We start from the raw sequence: 7197 nt of genomic DNA, 5'->3' as shown, positions 1-7197 counted from the left end.
TGCCTGGAAACCTGGTGGGCAGATGTCTACGAGAGGGACTCCTCCCTCGACGCCCAACCAGGTCTCGGTAATACCCGCCAGGTCCGCACCCCCCTCCAAAATAAGATCTTGGATGAGGGGGGCCTTATTTACCACGGACCTGGCGTTACATAACACCAGCCGGTAGTCCCGGGCCGGAGGGTCTGGGTCTCCTGGAGACTGAGTATCCTGGAGACTGAGTATCCCCTCCCCTATGACTGATGAAACCTGGGCACAAAAAACATTTTCTTGCACAAATAAATCTTTCTACTGTTTCCAAAGGTTCTCTTTTTAGTAGATTTACAAAACTAAATTAAGCTTTCTTGGATTTATTAAAAGCACCTATAGCTTATAAATCATTACAATTTATGTCTGTTACTAAATGATATTTCCTTTTAAGATATCCATAAATTACAGTAACTTTCTTTGGGATTGCCACCTTCTTTTTGGGAGAGTAGAGTTAATCTTCCCTCTAATTATTTAGCACTTTAGAATAATAATAAGCTTTATAATACATCACTTTTTCTCTTAATTTCCCTGAAATGAGAGTGTTCATCTAGCTGTGATTTGGTAGTCATATTTATATTATCAAAACACTTCCATTATCCAGTTGTAGGCTTGGCAGTATTAACAAAATAACAAAAGTTAAAATGTCCCTTGAGTATATAGAAAAGCCAGAACTTTTCCTTAACATTTCAGTGTTAAGGAACAGGCCTTAGATCAGCAATTACGCTTTTCATATACAGTAACACTGAATGATATCATGCTTCTCTGAGCACTGCTGGTTCAGGCATATCTGTTAGGATAGCTGTAAAAGATTTTCTAGATGGTTGCATTAGATACTTTTGAAGTATTTTCCAGTGTGGTAAATGTTATCTCCTATTAGAATGGCTATAATATCAGATTTTCATCAGAAACATCTGTGCAAATCAAACTAAATATAATATTGTAATGCTACTTATATGCACAGCTACAAAAGATCTATTCACTTGCTTGTATCCCCACTTTACAAACAATGGGCTTGTTATTCTTACAGTATAAGTCATTTATGGTTTGGTGAAGTTCATCCAAGGGTGACTATATCCAAGTAATGTGAGGAAATGCCTTCTTCAAAAAAAAAAATTAATCACATACTGGTGGAGATAGATTACCTCCAACCTTCCACTTAAGGTAAACAAAGACATCATTGAAATCTAAACTGTGTTTATTACAGGTGCTGCAAATTTAAAACAAAGCTGAATGCTACCTTATATAATGGCATAAATCTGTCTGAATTCTTCAAGTTACTGAAGTCTTAGCTGCTTAATTATAAATCTTTTTATATAACCTAGCTAATTAACCAGCATATATGATTTCATTTTGTAATAGTTCTGCAGGAAGAAAAGAGAGAAAAAGTTACATTTGAAGCCAAATAAACCCCAGATGTGAAAATAGTTGCTCTTAATCCTAAAAGATTAATTTTTGAAAGTACTGAAATATTTATGTTTTAGCAGAAAATTTGAGGTCAGTCAAAAACAAATGGGTTTGTACACGTAGCATTAATATAAATAATAATTAAAATGAGAGGAAAAGGCAACAAAATAAGACAAAGTGATATTAGATAATTTTATATATTAAGGGAGATTGGTATCCTATCTTAGTTCAGGACAGATGGTCATGGAGAAAATCGATCTATGTGATCATCAAGAATTGTCACCAACATTGTTATGTCCTGGGCCTGTGATTGACAGAGCAGGTGCAGGAAGCTGCAGAGAGATCCGGGCAGACCATGTGGCTGCCTGGGCCAGACAGGCTGTCTCCAGCCTACTGCGCACATGCAAAGTGGGAAAATACATTGCATTTATTGGCTGATGCTGTTCCCTACAAAAGGGTATAAAAGGGATTTGTGCCATTTGTGTTGCTCTGTTGAAGCTTGAATAAAGAAGAAACTGTTGTTACTCCTGCCTCGTCTCAATGTCTTACCAATGCACAGAACAGAACATTGGCAACGAAGGTGGGATCGTGCTACAAGAAAACAACAAAAGAATACTAGGCTGACTCACCACGGGAGGCCGAAGTGCTTGGAAGTTCGGTGTTCCAACTTGTGCGACTCTGCCTGCCAGTACGAAGACGCTGGAAGAGAGCTCGCCAAGATTCGTCCTGGAACCCCTTCGTAAGCCTGAGCAGCACGAGGTATTGAACAAGGCCGCCAAGAAGAAACGATGGCTAAGATAGGGCATCTGTCCAAATTCAATACAGCGCACCCTGAACGTTGGAGTTCATACGTTGCCAGAGTAGAAAACTACTTCAGTGTAAACCAAGTTCGGGAGGACGGGCTCAAAGCCGCAACGTTAGTGTGTGTCTGTGGGCAAGAGACATTTGATATTGCTGAAAATCTGGTTGCCCCAGCACCTTTGGAATCCATCACTTATACAGAATTGAAGAAAATGTTAAAGGAACATTTTGAACTGAAGCTATCGGTGATTGCATGGTGTCATGCATTCGAGCAGTGGGACCAACGTCCAGGAGAGTCTGCTGCGAACTTTATTGCTGCTCTGCAGCAAGCTGCAAGGCCCTGTGAGTTCAAAGACTTAGAGGAATGGCTACGAGATTGGCTAGTTTGTGGCTTGAGGAGCCGAGAGCTGCAGCAAAAATTTTTTGCAAAGGAAGACATTTCCTTCCAAGATGCGCTAAGGGAGATCACGGCCGACGAAACAGCGGGAGGAGCTGTTAAGGCCTTGTGGCTTTCCAAGAACCCTACAAGTTCGGGCTCAATCCATTAAGAGGTTGCTCAAGACGTACCCAAACTGGATTCCGAAAATGAGGTCAACCGTCTGCAGCAGCCAGCAGAGAGAAGGCCCCAAGAGCGAGCTGACAAGGGATCTGACAAGGCAGTTCTATTCCCTCAGTGTTTCGGATGTGGAGGACGCCACAAGCACTCTGACTGCTGTTTTCGCTCTGCTATTGCCAGGCGTGTTCTTCCTGTCCAGGACTTTTCATTCTGTTTGCCTCCATTCCGTTATCCCAGCTATGTATTTAATGACTGGAATTGCCCAGGTGTTAATTTCCTTGATAGTGTTTCCGCCATTGAATTTGGATTTTAAGATATTCTCTCTTGTGCTGTATTCAACTTCTAGCCTTTTTTTTTTTTACTTTAGTGTGCTTGATGTTGTGAGCTTAAAGGATGTCCAGGTACCACATCATCTAATGATATAGCCATTAAATGAAAAGTGGCTTTATTCAAAATTAAACAGATTATATTGGAATCAGGCATGTTATATACTATTTACCTAATATCAGATGGATTTCAGGTCAGTCAATCATTCAATCACATACATACTTATTTACTGTACCAAAAAATTGAGATTACAGGTCTCTGGAGGATAAAAAAAACCCAAAAATAGATCAGTTTAGTTCATTGCTGTTTGAAACAGTTATTGCAAATGTTCACAGCTGAACATGCCTTTGCAAAGTCTCAAGTGTATACTATATAGCAAAAAAATAAATTACAGCTGGTGAGATTTTTTTTAAAAAAGGCACAACTTATTTAGCAAATTGACATTAATAATCTATCAATTTGTCAGTATTGAAGGGAACATGTTTTTAACCACAAAGAAAATTAAATATTCAAATGGCAGTAAATGGCAGTGCAAATTTTTAAAAAGTAGGTTATTTCTTAGTTTTACATGATTTTTAATTTTATTCTGTCTGAGAGGATTTAGTATATATTACATTAATTATAATGAAACAAACTCACTCAAGCAAAATAAAGAATGGTAATTCTTTTACCGCAGGGGTGAACAATATAAATATAGTTACAATCACATATAAATATGGAGATGTTCAGATATTGAATATTTAATGTTTGATGTAAGGATTTTATTTTCTGCAGATGCTTGGTATAGAGCTGATTCAAAACTGAGAATTATAGTCAGTATTTTATTTTTTACTGATCATTTAAAATTATTTATTTATACAGTAAAAAACTGCAACATACGCAAAATAACACACCCCAAAGCCTACATTTGTAGATTTTTTTTTTAAAAAAATGTGGTTGTTTATATTTCTGTGATTTTATTTCTTTACCTTATTTTTATTCTATCTTAAATCCAGGTGCCTTTACACAATAGAGCCACAGTCAGGAGTCAGAAAGTATTAGTCTTTGATCCACCATTTGTGAAGAAATGCACCATCCTGAAAAGAATTAAGTAGCTTGAATTTCTATAAGAGACAAAATATTTCTCCTTCTTAAATTAAATAGCAAAGACTTTCCATGCCAAATACTAGTTTGGACATGAAAGAGGTGATATAAGCACCACCCTTTCCTATTCCTTTTAGTGTGAATGGAATAATAATGAATTATTTCCCATTTTACTTGCTTTGTTTCTTGGAAACCTGGCAAATTATTCTTCTGTGATAATTGGTGCTTAAAAAGGGTAGTTATTCCACAGATAAAAAGAGAACCCTTCAACTTTATTATAGGTACAACATGTGGATATGTAGAAGATATGTGTTTTCTGAAAAATTAAAACTTTGAACTGTGAATGGATCATAATTAGATAAGAGCCAGAGGTTATGAAGCTTGTTTTACTTCTCATTAAAAATATGAGCTAGACCCAAAGGTTTAACAGAATCAGAAACATTAGATGGAGAAAATGAAACAAAATCTACATTTTCCTGAGTCTTGCCCAGTTTATAGAATAACAGAATAATAGAAAATATGGAAGCAAGAATAGTGTGCAAGTAAATGCTATGGTGAGATTTAATTTTCTTATGAGTACTAGCAATTAGAGTTTCTAGTACTAGAAGAAATACACATATGCACATGCAAAACACACCCTTGTCTCTCCCTAGTTTTAGATTACTGTATAATAACTAGAATGTCACCCTACAAAAAAAAAGAGTTGAACAGCAGTTATTGAGATCTGGACCAATAATCTTTCTAGCTCAAGGATAAGCAACTAGCACTATCGAATTATATTGGATTTGAACACCTTTGTAGAATAAGTATTTTCAAGAGACTGTAAGAATTCTCCCAAAAGTAGCAGGAAACAGCACAGAAAAATTCAATAACATAGTGGTAGGACACTTGCTTGATTTCAGTTACAAAAAATTCCAGATTGTCATAGAATTTTCATGTAAGGTTCTCAAAGACTATCTAAGATCTGGAAGACTGTTTACAATCACATCAGCTAGTACTGAGCTGGTGCATAGTCAGAATTAAGACAAGCTAGCAAATTTTAATGAGGATTTCAAAAGTATGATCTTAATTCATACAATTGTCATTAATTTCTGTCTAAGCTAAATATATTTGTCTTAATCTTTTTCTATAATGTGTTCCTGGAACACTGGGGAACAACCAGAGGACTGGAAAAGAGCTGATGTAGTTCCCATCTTCAAAAAAGGGAAAAAAATGAATCCAGGAAACTACAGACCTATCAGCCTGACCTCAATACCTGTGAAGATCTTGGAAAAGATAATCAAGCAAAGAATCAGTGAACACCTAGAGGCAAACAAAGTCATTACCAAAAGCCAACATGGGTTTGTCAAAAACAGATCATGCCAGACAAATCTTATTGCATTCTTTGACCAGGTGACAAAATTAGTGGACCAGAGGAATGCTGTGGATATAATTTACTTGGACTTCAGTAAGGCATATGATAAAGTAGACCACAACCTACTACTTGATAAGATAGAAAAATGTGGGTTAGACAGCATCACCACCAGATGGATTCGTAGCTGGCTGACCGGCCGTACTCAATGGAACTGCATCTACATGGAGGGAAGTGTTAGTGGGGTACCCCAGGGCTCTGTTCTGGACCCAGTGCTCTTCAACATCTTCACCAATGATTTGGATAAGGGGATAGATGGGAACTCATCAAATTTGCAGATGACACCAAGCTGATAGGAACAGCCAACATTCCAGAAGATAGGCTTAAGATACAGAAGGATCTTGACAGACTTGAACATTGGGCGCTATCTAACAAAATGAAATTCAATGGTGAAAAAAGTAAGGTTCTACATTTAGGCAAGATGTACAGGTATAGTATATGTGGTACCTTGCTCAATAGTAGCAACTATGACAGGGATCCTGGAGTCCTAGTGGGCAATCACTTAAGTATGAGCCAGCAATGTGCTGCAGCTGCCAAAAAAGCCAACACAGTGTTAGGCTGCATTAACAGAGGGATAGAATCAAGATCACATTGCTGGGAGGCTTTTGCTGAGAGGTTTTACAAACTTTAGCTCTTGGCAGGCTGCAACACAAAGGCAACTGGAGCCCTGATTGGATCTCCATTGTATTTGGCTGCCTTGAATTGCTGGGAGGCTTTTGCTGAGAGGTTTTACAAACTTTAGCTCTTGGCAGGCTGCAACACAAAGGTAACTGGGGCCCTATTTTCGTGATTTTTATTTAAGCTTAATTTCCCCCTTATATTCAATCCATTCTTATCATGATTTTCTCAATGCTAGTCATCTAAACATCCAAATTTTTCCATTTAAGTACATCATCCCAATATTTTCATATTTCATGCATTATGAAAATACTGTACTTCTTATCTATCTTATAGCATCTGCGTATAACATCCTTTCTGATCAGCTTATATTTCACTTATATTTATAAAAGTTACATCATCCCAATATTTTTACATTTCATATATTGTAAAACATACTATACTACTTAAATCTCTTATCCCTCTTGTTATTGGGCCCCTTTATGTTCAAAGTTCTCTATTCTTTTAACCAGTGTTTGCTCATGTAATACTCCATGTGGTAGGGCAAGTCAAATCTCTTGAATCTGTCTCTAGCCGCCTTCTTTTGCCGAGTAGCTTTCCAAGTTGATATATTCCACTTACCTGACTGTTCCTGTGTTTTTGTAAGTATTGTTGGGAATAAAGAAGATAAAATAGGTAAAATATATACTTTCTGTCTACCAAACTCTGATGATTGTCCTCGGATTTCTATAATCCATTTCATTTTTGTTGTTATATCAAAGTCTTGTAAATTTTTTCCTGTTTGTATTAAATTGTAGTTCTTTTCATTTGTAGATTCGTTGATTTGATCATGTTCTTCTAATTTGTGTTCTGTTATCTGATTTGTTTGTTCATTTGCTGTCATTTTCTGGGTATTTTTTGATTGTAGATTTAGGTTAGAGATGTGCTTATTTATGTCGTCAAAGTTGCTTTTGATTTCCTCGTGGTTTAA

Source organism: Protobothrops mucrosquamatus, unplaced genomic scaffold (genome assembly GCF_001527695.2).
Source record: "Protobothrops mucrosquamatus isolate PMUCROS unplaced genomic scaffold, P.Mucros_1.0 scaffold223, whole genome shotgun sequence".
NCBI classification, from domain to species: Eukaryota; Metazoa; Chordata; class Lepidosauria; order Squamata; family Viperidae; genus Protobothrops; species Protobothrops mucrosquamatus.
Note: the sequence above shows the minus strand (reverse complement) of the source record.